Below are 14,283 nucleotides of genomic sequence, written 5' to 3'. Positions count from 1 at the left end.
TATACCCTTAGGGAAGAATAGAATTGTTGGCAAAGAATGGCGTTAGAAGAAAATCTTTATGTCATTTCTAAAATGGAACCACAATGTATTTATTTTTTGACTAGTATAAGCAAACCTTTTAAGAATATGAACTTCTCAGGTGGAAAAAAAAAAAAAAAAACTAAACACCAAGTCTCCATCCCTGATCTCTCTCATTTCTCTGAGTGATGATCTGAGTTTTATAGTCATGAATATCCTAAAAAATGTTAAGGATAGGTTAAGTTGTAGGTAACTAGTACATTGAGAAAACTGTTACAGGTCCTAAATGCAGGCAAAGTGTTACTAATTGCTTTCGGTGTCAGCCTGTCTTTACTTGGACCATGAGAGATTTAGCATGGTCCGATGGCAGCGTGTCTACTGAGTGGCGACTCTTGACTTCAAGAAAGGCTGCTACCTGATATGTTAGACCCTTTTAGGTTACGCCAGTTTAGTTATTATTGCCAAGACTATTAAACCTCAGTGTAACACACATGATACTTTTTAAATGGACTTAAAGGCACTTTGACCTTGCAATGGGACATAAGTAATATTCATACAGCTTAAACTTTTTCCTTTTTAAATAATAAACAGAATACTTTGCAATTTGCAGTTTTAGTTAAAAGATACATTTGAAGAAATTATTTTTAAGATATCTAGGTAAACAGCAAACCTGTCTTTAAATTAAAAATTTTAATGGTTTCCAACTTTTAGATTTATGAACAGTATCTATTAATACAGTTGGGTACTATTGACATTAGTGCCATAGTTGAAACCTATCCCATGAACTTAGACCAAGCAGTGAAATTAATTCTTGACCCTCACAATTCTAATATTCTAGGTAGAAGTTTGCTGAAATTAAAACTACTTATTGAGACTTCGTGATAAAAAGTGAAAATAGGGATACTAGCTTGGTGTTCAAATACATTTTTGCCTAAGTAGGAATCTGAATGTAGTAGAATTGTAGATTTTAGTGCTGCTTCTAGTTGTTCTTGTTCTTTTCAATTTGAGATATGATTCTTTTTCAGTAGCCTGAACTAATGCAGAAATTTTACATGTTAGCAATTTTTTCCACACAACTCGTATTACCTTTGTAAAGTTGAAAATACTCAAAATGGGGAACTTCTTTGGGCAGAGGTTGGGAAAATGGTAAACTAATAGGTTTCTAAAATACTGTAGAACTTTTCACTGACTTTACATTGAAAATGTATAGTTTAACACGTGATAAATTTTTCGTATTGCTTCTACATGTCTTATTTTGACAAATAAGTGTTCTTTCAGTCTGAAATATTTTTTTTTTCTAAACAGATTTATGAAAATATGCATCAGTTTAATACTGTCTTGGAATTCATGAGATGGAAGCATAGGTCAAAGCTGTTTGGAGAAAATTGGAAGTCCAGTTTTATCTAGCCACATCTCTGAGGTAAGGAAAAGACTTAAGAACATAATTAGAATCATAATTAGAATATTATGAAAATTCTCACTTTTTAACAATTGAAAATAATTCTTCTAAATCACAGTTACAACTTTAGTTTTAGTTTCTTTAATCACCTTCCCTATGAATCTTAGGTAGTTCTAATATATTCTCCTCTCCTAATAATGATGAACCTCTTGAGGGGTAAACAGTATTCGTTTATTACTAATAACACTTTCTATACTCTAATTGTAGAAAATGAGCATTAAATAATGTATATATTTATTTCGTCTCTAAAGATGACTAAGCAGAGTTTAGAATTTAAGATTATATTAAACTGAATGTTTATATTATTTTGGAACATTCACACATTTTAGAATTTAGAATAAAACTGTTACCTTAGAATAATAGGTCTTTGGAGGAAGAATTTATTTAAAGAAGTAGAAACTTCTTTAAATAAAGCAATAATACTTGGGATAGGGGAGAAAACGCCATTTTAAAACAATATGTACAGAGAAATCACTTTTATTATTTTTGGGTCCATTTAGAGACTCAAATTACAGGTAAAAGGTTTGAATTCTTCAGGGATCTGTATTTTTTAAAAATAGGACATACATTTTTATGAAGCGGTTTATACTTTTTCCTCATGAAATAGTAGCCTTTGCTCACTGTTTCTACTTCCTTATAGCATCTTTTTTCTTCCCCTGCCACACTGCTGTATTTGCTCTTTTGAAAAATACTCATGACTTTCTAATTGTCTTTTATTGGGTTTCATACTCTTTGATCACTGTAGTAGTTGCCATTTTTCCTTTCTTGAAATTCTCTTGGTGTCTATGATCCTGTGCTCTTCTAATTCTACTTCTTTAATTATTCCTTCATAACTTCTTTTCTTTCTCTTCCTACTCTTAAATAATGACATTCCCCAAGGTTTTATCCTTGAAATTCTTCTGTTTTTTACCTTTGGCTTTCCTAATTTCATAATTTCAACAGTTACCTCTAAAACGATTTTTTCAATTTTATATCTCATTTGTGACACTTTCTCTAATCTTTAGACCCATATTTTCAACTGCTTGGTTCATATCCAGTGTTCTACTTTTGTTACTGGATCTCTTTGTCAACAGCGCTCAATGTCTCGTTGTTGAATCTTTTCCTTCCTACTCTTTCTTAGTTAAGAGATCAAGTCCTATCTATTTTACCTCTATAATGTATTATGAATGTTTTTATCATCTCTTTTCTAATCCCCCCATTGCCATCCAAGTTCAGGTCCTTATATTACATTTCACCTGAAATATTTCAGGACTCTCCTAACTTTGTCCCTCTCCTCACTCTGTTTCCCTCTGCATGTACTGTCAGTGACTCTTTGTTAGCCTGCCAGAGTAAGGACAAACTCCTCTAATAGTAAAGCCTGTCACTGGGGTAACCTGTCACTGGGGTAGCATTTGCCGGCATCCATCCATTTTTTCCTCCCTATATGCCAGGCACTGTGTTAGGCACTGAGAACACAAAACATTTCTTGCTTTGGTCCCAAAGAATATGTAGAGATGAGTATGCAAACAGTTAATTCAAATGCAATCTGGAAAATGCTATATAAAGTTGAAAAAATGTATGAGCATCACCTAGAAAGGCTCCACCAGCATTGTTAGAGGAGGAATTATCAGAGAAGCTTCTCATAGAAAATGACATTTGAGTAGTCTTAAAGGATGAGTAGAAGATTGCTGAGTGGAATTTGGGAGGCAAGAGAATTGCACAGAGCCCAGCATAAGTAGAGGAATCTTGAAATGTATAGAATTTACAAAAGACAGAAGAAATCATTTTGTATGGTTTGAATTCATGATGTAAGAGAGGTAGCGAGGGACAAAGCTGGAAGAGATCTTGATGTGAAGAACTTTGAATGTCACGGTTAGGAGTTCAGATTTTTTTTTTTTTTTTTTTAAGTAGTTGGCCATCTTTGAAAAATTTTAACAGGCATTTTTGATCAGAATTGTGTTTTGTTAAAATTAATCTAGTGGTGATATGAAAGGGGGAGATATCAGCAGCAGAGAGACAATTAGGATATTCTGAATTGTTTCAAGCAAAAAATAATGAGGATCTTGATTAAGATAGGGATCAACATACCTAAAATTATGAAAACCTTTAAGCATTAGTTATTTAAAGACTTGAAATTACCCTATATTTTCTCTCCTCTCTATTTACATTATTCTTTCCTCCTGGCATGCTTTTTCCTCTTTCTCTCTCGTGTGGAAGGCCTTTCAATTTTTAAAAATCTATTTCCAGGGCCAGTTAATCCCTAAGGTCCTTTCTGATCTCTATTTCTTTGACTCTTAAGAGTTCCATCCTAGTTGAAGGCCCCAGAGCACTTATTTTTTTGTTTTACAGGATATTACTTTTATTAGTCTATGTTAAACTATGTAACAGCAAGTCACAAAGGAAGAATGCTGTGTTTACAGTCACATTGGTAAGGTTTATATGTAATATGAGTAATGATAGCCTAACATTGCTAGATAAAAGTGATGAACGCCAAAGAAGTAAATTATTAGTTCTAGTTAGGATTACTTCTGAGAAATACAAATAAAACATAGGAGGGCTTATTTGAGCTGGCCTTGAAAGGTAAGTAGAATTTGGGTAGGTAAGAAAGAATTTCAAAATAGTTCTAGAAAAGCTGATTAATAGAAAATGTGTATTTCCATAGGAGTGTTGTAGAGGTCTTGGTGAGGGAAGAATATGTGGCAAAAAGAAAATTATATTTTAGGCAAGTTAGACTAGTAGTGATGTATGAAAATACATCATTAGAGAAATGGGGTGAGGAATCAGGAAGCTTAGAAAATTGTAACATTAGTTAGGCATGAGGTAATCAGAATTTAATCAGAGTGCTAATAGTAGAAATTGAAAAGAAAGACTAAATGGAATAGGTATTATGAAGGAAGAAGGAACACTATTTATGACTAGATGTTGGATAGAGATGTTTATATTCACATTTTTAAATCTGGATATTAGGGATAATGTTGACATCATTAATAGCAAACAAATAATTCTTCAAATCCAGTTGGATCTGAGTTTTCAAAATTTAAAGAAATATTAAAATTGATGTTATACTGTATTGTTGATCTTTTCATTAATTTACATACAACAAATAGTTTCATACATTATTTTTCAAGCCTTAGCATATTGAAATGGAGATACTATGAAAAAAGCAAAATACCGTCTTTTTTAGAAGAGTACTTTTTAAAGAAATACTCTTTTGTTCATACTTAGCTCTTTTGCTATAGTTTTAAATGCTGTGTAAGACTTAGTAAAATTTAAGAACGTTTAAAAGTATTTCTACAGGTAAGGTTGACACTCTTAATGAAGGTTGAAATCTTATTTTAATAGAATTATGGCTAAAAGAATAGGGACCTGTGAAGCAATCCATTAAGCATATTTTGATCATTCCACATAAACAAATAAGCATTAGTAAAGTACTGTCATTAGAGAAATCCCTTAGGTTATAATAAGTTACCTCATTATATAAAACTAGCTTGTTTTGATACTTTTATTAAAGTTCTTTTCAACTCTTAATTCATGACTAATTTAGGGCTTTGCAATATTTAGAAATAGTAGAAATAGTCCAACACTGTATATTGGAAATAAAGTAGTAACTATGTCCTAATTATACATTATGTAAAATTGGAAAACATTACATTATTGAGGAAGGAAAGCTTTCTTGTTAAGAAAAAGGCTTTTGTCAAGTTATTTCCTCTCTAACATAAATCCAGTTAAGCTCTCAAATTAATATAAATTAATATTTATATTTGTATGTATTTGTATGTAAAGATCCCCTGTATCATTCTTAGAATAGTCACAACAATGTGTCCCAAAGTGTGGAATGTGTACTACTGGAGTATTCAGAAACGGTAGTATACTGATTAACTTTTTTTTATAGTTACATATTTATTTTTATAACCTATTTATGACAAGTAATACTGTCTTTGCTATTTAAGGTAGTAGCAGTACGTTCCCTTTGTTTTCTATTTTGAACTGTGGTTCAGAAACTTGAGTTAATCAGGCTTTTAGTTTATAGCAGTAAAATTACTACCTTTGTTCATTATAAGGCCCCTCGTTGATTTATCTCCTTTATTCTTGATCTTCACTCCCATTTTCATCTCTTCCTACCATAGGAAACCAATCTAATTTGCTATGTGTCTTTGAATGAATGTATCCTTATAGAACATATTGTGTGTGTGTGTATGTATGTGTGTGATTGATTGATTGAATTAGGTTTTTGCTGCCCTTTTTTTCTGTTTTCTTTAATACTGCAAAGTTAAAATCTCTCCATGTTGCTATGTGTACACTTGTTCATTGCTTTTTACTTAGGTTTAGTATCCCATAGTATAGAGCAGCAGTTCCCATCCTTTTTGGCACCAGGGATTGGTTTCATGGAAGACAATTTTTCCATGGATGGTGTGTCTGTGTTGCGGGGGTGGGGTTGAGATGATTTAAGCACATTACATTTATTGTACATTTTGTTTCTGTTATCATTACATTGTAATATATAATGAAATAATTATACAACTCACCATAATGCAGAATCAGATGCCACCAAATGCAGCTTTACAATTGAAGTACATCAACTCACTTGCTGCTATAAAGCCTGCCACCAAATGCAGCTTAATTGTCTTTTGCCTCTCACTCATAGAGTTTTGATATGAGTCTGCAAGCAGTTGATTTATTATAGTCTTTGTTCAGTCAGGCCTCTGCTAATATTAATCTGTATTTGCAGCCACTCCACAGTGCACTAGCATCTACCGCCTTGGCTCCACCTCAGATCCTCAGGCATTAGAGTCTCATTAGGAACATGCAACCTAGATCCTTTGTCTTTGCAGTTCACGCCTGAGGACCTGAAGTGAAGCTGAGACTGTGATGTTAGTGCTGGGGATTGGCTACAAATACAGATGATGTTTCACTTGCTTGCCTGCCTCTTACCTCTTGCTGTGTGGCCTGGGGGTTGGCGGCCTCTGGTATACAGCACCACATTCTACTACTTTAAAGAGGCAACATACTCTTATTAAATGCATGAACAGTGGAGCCAAGCTGCTTCATTTTGAGTCTTGTCTGCACTTCTTAATTTGAGTTCCTTTGAAAGTGGAGCCTGAGAAAAGGACTTATGACTGCGTAGTTCATTTGGGAGGTGATCCAAAGAAGCAAAAATGAGACAATTGACAGAGAGGAGGGTAAATTTACATATGGTGTTAATGAGCTAGTTATCTCTATGGGGAACTGGGATTCAGTCACCCTGGGGCCCTCTGAATGCACCTCGCTATTGTCCCACCGAAGGACAGGGAGCTTGGGACATTTTCCTTCCCTTAATTGAAGGTTGCTCCCAGAGCTTTTAACTCTAGCATTTTTGTGGTTGTCTTCATGCTGAGCAGTTTTCTTTAGGTTTAGAGAAAATCCTGAGGAGTAAGTAGTACAGAGCAGTGCTTTGGCTCTTAGTGGATGTCAGATGCTGTTGGACAGTGCATAGAACTGTCTGCCCTGGCTGTAATGAGAAAAGGTAGCTATAATGAGAGGATATGTTGCAGAGTATCACAAGTGTATCACACCTTTTATTACTTGGATGACCTCATGTTCCCTTAAATATATTCTGTCACTGGCCATTCAGACTGATAGCTGGTTATAATTGCTAAAATAAATCTCTAAAACAGGAAGATTAGTTGGACAACTGTATTCCCCACTGTTGTAGCTGATCCTGATGTTCCCCGGGAGATATTCTGTAAACCTTGGGATAGTGGTGCTAGCAATGGGATATACTGTAGCAAAGAAGGCAAACCCATATTTAGAATAAGTGTCAGTTCTGTACCTACATGTTCAGTGGGCATTCTACAGTAGCAGTAATTAGGTCACCTTTATAAGAAGCCCATGCTGTTGGCCTGTGTAAAGCCTTCCTTTCTGCCCCTGTGGTTTCTCCATCCATGCCCCTGTTGGTCAAGCATCAAGGTGGCTGAGAGCAGAAGCTGGCTGATGTTCACTGATAAGTCATTCCATCTGTAGTTAAGATGTAGTTAAATGTCTCTGTTGTTGGTGCTTTGTAGTGGGCATTAACAAAACACATAAAGATTGGTACTTTGTGCCATTAATATGGCTGTTTTCCAGATTCCTTGTCTTTTATTTTCTGGTTTTGCTTCTTCCACCCCCTAACCAATCACCCAAACCATTCACCACTCCCAAGGAGTCCATGTTTTTCCTTCTCTTGTTACTTCTCTTTTCATCATACCCACTGAGAGAATTTATACATCATCATTGTCTTTCAGAGCCATCTATGTAGGACTGTAGAGCATTAGCAGTTTGTTTTTGACTCCTATCTGTTAACCAGGCCCCAGGTTTTTCTTTTTTATCATCAGTCACTAGGAACCTACCATTAAGTCATCGATGTGAGCAGAAGTAAAGGCATGTGATAGGGGTAGGTGACATGAGGTTCTGGGCCACCTCTTATAATTTACTAGAGCCCTCTGGACCTACCTAGACCTTATTACAAATATTACCATTTCCATCATACAGTGGATTGCTTCTCCATGTGACCTTGTAACTTGGTAGATCATGATGGGTAGTGCTGGTCACAAAACCTTTGATGTTCCATGGTCGGGTTCTGTACTAGGCCCAATACCATGCCAGAAGCTACATTTTTTATACAGTGTTATAGAAGGCATGTTCTTGCTTCAGAAAACCTAGAGGTCTGTGCTGCAACTCACCTATGAGTACCTGTCAGAGAATATATACAGCATCCCTGTCTACCACAGATACCTATAGTACCTTTGAGTCTGTTGAGTCTGAGCATCAGGGCAGCTTGCACTGGAGCTTGATCTACTGAGAGCCTCTTCTCCTATAGATCCTAATCCAAAACTGGCAGCCTCTGAATCACCAAGTCTCATCTTTTAAAAATTTTCCAATTTTTTAAATGTACTAGTCATCTTTCAATTAGTATATAAAATGATTCAGCAAAGATTGAGTTCTTCAAGGAAAGGTGCAGGGCAAAGAAGGTCATAGTGAGGAATGTAGAGTACACCTTTCATGCTGGGCCCTCTTCAGTGGTTCCTGTGTAGCCATTCATGTTTGAGTTCTTTGTAAGAAAAGTGGTAGTTGAAAAGCATGTCACTGCCAGCACCCAGCATAGGAGCCCAGGAATGCTCCCTTTCTTCACACTGACATACTTGTTGTCATACTGGTAGTAACCTCTTTGAAACGATCTGACAGTGCATTTGGGGGTGAGATTTCACATGGGTATCCAGTTTGGCAGCTCCTTAATTTTGACATTTTTGAATTTCTTCTCTTTCACTGGTACAGCATCTAAGTGTCCTGGGTGTCCATCGTCACCCAATCTTGTCTGTTAGTTATGCTTAAATAGGAGCCACCTGATCTGATTTTAACTTTAGCAGTCACTCCAGTTGCTGAGTTCCCTTTAAATGACTTGTATAGTTTCACACCCCACTCCCAGGGGGTTTGGGTTCCCTAAGTACTCATTTAGTTCTGACTGTAGGCATCTGTTATTCATTGGCTGTGAATGGGCATTGAAGGCAGGATTTTTTCTATCCTGTGGACTGATAACAAAGGAGCCAAGAGATTGTTACCTCTGTCTTGAAGCCTGTGAGAGGAGTCAGTGCTTCCAAGCACTACCAACTGCAAGATCCTTTAGCATTGTAACAGATGAAGGTTGCCTCTAAGTCTGCTGAAATCTGTTAGATCTAGCAGCCTCTTGAGGCTCTGCATTGCAGCAAAGCAATTATAGCTCCAAGCTTGAGGAAAAGCTTAGCCGTATCTTTACTATTGGTGTCTCCTTGGAACCCATTGAAAATTTAGTCCCAAACCTCTCTATTCTGTACAGAAACCTGGAACTCATGGTCTTAGAAACATTCTACCTGCCTTGCCCTCCGCTCTTTGGTTTTTATGCTCCTGCAGAAAGGGAAAAAGAGAAAGTTTATTCCTGTTCTCTTCAATTCGGACTGTCTCTTCATAACCAAGATACCACGACTCTTTTCTTAATTTAAGTTTGGTGAATATGTTCCTGGCTTATTTATTTGCTCGTTCTCCAGTTTGAATGCTTTTAGATTCATTTAGTTTTTTGTGTGTAATTAACAAGTATATATGATGTTAGTCAGGAACTGTGAAGCAGCTATGGTACATATTTTAAGTACACTAGAAGTACAGAGATGGGACACTTCCTCAGCCCAATGAGTAGGGATCAGGGATTGCTTACAAAGATTATTACTCATATATCAGGTTTTGAAGAGTGAATTATAGTTAACCTGGTGAAAAACAAAGGGAAGAGCATGAAGGCTGTGCAAAGGAATGGAAGTCTAAATGTGACAGCCTATAAAGATAGGCTACAGTGATTTCAGTATAGTTGGACCATTGTAAGGGTATGGCGGAGAGGGAGGATGGCAATAGCAGCCCAGCAAAGGCTAGATCATAATAGCTCTTCCTATGTCTTGGTAATTCTATTCTGTAAACTGGGAATATTTATAGATTTTAAAGCAGAGAACGTGACAAGGTCATTTGGTTTTGGAAGTTAAGTTTAGCTTTAGAAGTTAGCATTTTATTAACAGTAACCATTTACTAGTCTGTACAGCAAATTCTAATACATTCAAATAATTATATCAACCATATTTTCTGCACCTAAATTTAAAATGAATAACAAATCGTATATATAAACCCTCATTTGGAAGTTTAAAAGCATAACATATAAACCCCACTGGTCAAAAATAAAATTATAATGCAAATCAGAAAACGCCTAGGATTAAATAATAAAGAAAATTAGGACATATTAAAACTTGTGTGACACAGTGAAGTCTTATGTACTCATATTTTAAAATAAAAATTAAACATTAATAAGCTAAGCATCTAATTTAGGTTAAAAAAAGAACAAAACAATAAATTGAAGTAAAATAGATATAAAGATAAAGCTAACACCTGTAGAGAACTTGCAATCTACCAAGCACTTTTCCATGTACTTTATAAGGTTTTCCTCATTTAACCTTTGCACCAACCCTGAAAGGTACGTGCCATCGCTGTTCCCACTTTACACATGAGAAAACTAAGGCACAGAGATAAATTTATCCCAGCTTCTAGCTAATTAGTAATAAAATTGGGGTTTGAAATTAACACAAAAGATTTTTTTCAAAGATTCAATGGAAAGGATTAACAAAGCCAAAAGTTGGTCTCTTGAAAAGGCTAATAAACAAACCATTTGAATGATTGATCAGGAAAAACCCAGAAAGTGCAAATAATATTGGAAATGTAAAGGAGAATATAACCTCAGATATAGAAGAGATAGTTTTGAATAAGAGTATTTGAATAACTTTATGCCAATAAATTTTACAACTCAAATAAAATGATCATTTTCTAAATAAAGCAACCTAATGAAATTACCTTAGAATAAATAAACAATTAAGCAAATTTAATTTGTAGTGTAAGATCTGCCCCCTCCCATACACTCACAGGTAAGCCCTTGGCCCATATTATTTTATTTTATCTTATTTTATTATATTCATTTTTTTAATGCCAGTGTATTTTTTTCATAATATATATATATATATACACATAATTATTCTAACATTTTATTTTTTATTTTTCTCTTCCCTCTCTGCACTTTCTTCTAATAATCACTGGTCCATTGTCCATGTCCCTGAGTCTCTGTTTATTTGTCTTGTTCCTTTGTTGCTTTTGGGTTTATATCCCACATATAAGTCATGCCATGTGATTTTCAAACTTTTTTCTCTCTGGCTTATTTCACTTAGCATGATTATTTCAAGGCCCATCCTGTTGTTGCAAATGGCAGTATTTCATATCTTCTTATGGCTGAGTAATATTCCATTGTGTATATGTGCCACAGCTTCTTTAGCCAATCTTCTATCGTAGGACACTTTGGTTGCTTCCATGTTCCACTGTGAATAATGCTGCTATGAACATCGGTGTGCAAATATCTTTTTAGATACGGATTTTCAAGTCTTTGGGGTAAATACCAAGTAGAGGAATTGCTGGATCATATGGTAGGTCAATTCTTAGTTTTTTGAGGAACCGCCATACCATTTTCCATAGTGGCCGTACCAATTTGCAGTCCCACCAGCAGTATATGAGGGTTCCTGTTTCTCCACATCCTCTCCAACATTTGTTATTACTTGTCCTGTTGATGATAGCTATTCTAACAGGTGTGAGATGGTATCTCATTATGGTTTTGATTTGCATTTCCCTAACAGCTAGTGATATTGAGCATCTTTTCATATATTTGTTGGCCATTTGTATGTCCTCTAGGGAGAAGTATCTGTTCAGGTGCTCTGCCTATTATTTGCTTGGATCATTTGGTTTTTTGTTGTTATTGAGTTGCATGAGTTCTTTGTATGTTTTGGATATTAGGCCCTTATCAGAGGTGTTGCTTGCAAACATATTTTCCCATTCCGACGGTTGTCTCTTTACCTTGTTGACTGTTTCTTTTGCTGTGCAGAAACTTTTTAGTTTGATGTAGTCCCATTCATTTATTGTTGCTCTTATTTCCCTTGCCTTTGAGGTCAAATTCATAAAATCCTCTTTAAGTCCAAGGTCCACGAGTTTCGTTCCTGTGTTTTCTTCTATGCATTTTATTGTTTCAGGTCTTACATTCAGTTCCTTAGTCCATTTTGAGTTAATTTTGGTGTTGGTGATAGACAACAGTCTAGTTTCATTCTTTTGCAGGTGGCTTTCCAGTTTTCCCGCACCACTTACTGAAGAGGCTGTCCTTTCTCCACTGTGTTTTTGGCTTTTTTTGTTGAAAATTATTTGTCCATATAAATATGGGTTTACTTCTGGACTCTCGATTCTGTTCCACTGGTCTGTGTGTGTTTTGCTGCCAATACCATGCCATTTTGATTACTTTAGCTTCATAGTATAATTTGAAAGCAGGCAGATGATGCCACCAGCCCCATTCTTTATTCTCAGGATGGCTTTGGCAATTTGGGGTCTTCTGTGCTTCCATACAAATCTGAAGATTTTTTGTTCTATTTCTTTTAAAAATGCCATTTGGATTTTGATGGGGGTTGCATTAAATCTGTATAATGCTTTAGGTAATAAGTTCATTTTAACTATGTTGATTCTTCCAATCCAAGAACATGGAATATCTTTCCATTTCTTTGTATCTTCTTAAATTTCTTTTAATAGGGTCTTATAGTTTTCATTATATAGGTCTTTCACATGTTTCTTTAGAGTTATTCCTCCTAGGTGTTTTATTCTTTTTGTTGCAATTGCAAAAGGAATTATTTTTTCTACTTTTTCTGACACTTCATTGTTAGAGTATACAAATGCTATGGATTTTTGAACGTTGATTTTGTATCCAGAGACTTTACTATATTGGTTTATTTCTTCTAGTAGTGTTTTGCGGAGTCCTTAGGGTTTTCTATCTAGAGAATTATGTCATCCGCAAATAGTGACCTTTTGACTTCTTTGTTTCCTATTTGGATGCCTTTTACATCTTTCTCTTGCCTGATTGCACTCTCTAGGACCCCCATTATCATATTGAATAGCAGTGGTGATAGTGGACAGCCTTTCCTTGTTCCTGATCTTGGAGGTTTTTTCATTTTCAACATTAGGTATAATGTTGGCTGAGGGCTTGTCATAGATAGCCTTTATTATGTTAAGGTACTTTTCTTCTATACCGATTTCATTAAGTGTTTTGAGCATAAATGGATGCTGTATCTTGTTGAAGGCTTTTTCTTCATCTATTGATATGATCATATGATTCCTATTTTCTAATTTGTTTATGTGGTGTATCACGTTAATTGATTTGCATATACTGAACCATCCATGTGCCCCTGGGATGAAGCCCACTTGATCATGGCGTATAACCTTTTTAATATGTTGCTGAATTCGGTTCACTGGTATCTTGTTTAGGAATTTTGCATCTGTGTTCATGAGAGATACTGGTCTATAGTTTTCTTCTTTTGTGGTATCTTTACCAGGTTTTGGTGTCAAGGTAATAATGGCCTCATAAAATGAGTTGGGAAGAGTCGCCACCTCTTTGATTTTTTTGGAAGAGTTTGAGGAGGATAGGTATTAAATCTTCTTTGAACGTTTGGTAGAATTGACTGGTGAAGCCATCTGGTCCTGGACTTTTACTGTTTGGTAGGGTTTTGATGATCGTTTCCATTTTCATACTGCTGATCAGTCTATTTAGATTTTCCAGTCGTTCTTGATTCAGTCTAGGAAGATTGTATTTTTCTAAGTACTGGTCCATTTCTTCTAGGTTATTAAATTTGGTGCTATATGCTTTTTCATAGATTTCTTGTATGATCCTTTGTATTTCTGCGATGTCAGTCATAATTTCCCCTCTTTCATCCTTGATTTTGTTGATTTGTGTCCTTTCTTTTTTCTTTATTGAGTCTAGCCAGGGATTTGTCAATTTTATTAACTTTCTCAAAGAACCAGCTCTTTGTTGCATTTATTTTTTTCTATTGTTTTTGTTTTTTTGTTTGTTTGTTTCCAATTTCATTTATTTCTGCTTTAATTTTGATGATTTCTTTCCTTCTGCTGACTTTAGGCTTCATTTGTTCTTCCTTTTCTAGTTTTTTAAGATGAAGCATTAGGTTGTTTATTTGGGCTTGTTCTTGTTTTTGGAGCTAGGCCTGTAATGATATGAGCCTTCTTATGAGCACTTTTGACGTGTCCCAGAAGTTTTGATATGTTGTACTATCATTATCATTTGTTTCTATGTATCTCTTGATCTCTCTCTTTATTTCTTCTCTGACCCGGTTATTCTTCATTAGCATGTTGTTTAATCTCCATGTATTTGTGGTTCTTCCTGCTTTCTTTTTGCAGTTGATCTCTAGTTTCAGAGCATTATAATCAAAGAATGTGGT

At 35.3% G+C, this 14,283-nt stretch overlaps 1 protein-coding gene across 1 annotated transcript in view; it reads left to right on the top strand.

Moving 5' to 3' along the window:
• BMPR1A (bone morphogenetic protein receptor type 1A) overlaps positions 1–14,283 on the top strand; it is a 138,045-nt gene that overhangs the window by 69,766 nt on the left and 53,996 nt on the right. The window contains exon 2 of the mRNA XM_016142796.2: positions 1,324–1,438. The gene's annotated coding sequence lies outside the window, so the exon portion shown is untranslated. The remainder of the gene's footprint in view (positions 1–1,323; positions 1,439–14,283) is intronic.

The sequence above is a fragment of the Rousettus aegyptiacus genome, unplaced genomic scaffold (genome assembly GCF_014176215.1).
Source record: "Rousettus aegyptiacus isolate mRouAeg1 unplaced genomic scaffold, mRouAeg1.p scaffold_m13_p_6, whole genome shotgun sequence".
NCBI classification, from domain to species: domain Eukaryota; kingdom Metazoa; phylum Chordata; class Mammalia; order Chiroptera; family Pteropodidae; genus Rousettus; species Rousettus aegyptiacus.
Note: the sequence above shows the minus strand (reverse complement) of the source record. Positions and strands in the feature narration are given on the sequence as shown.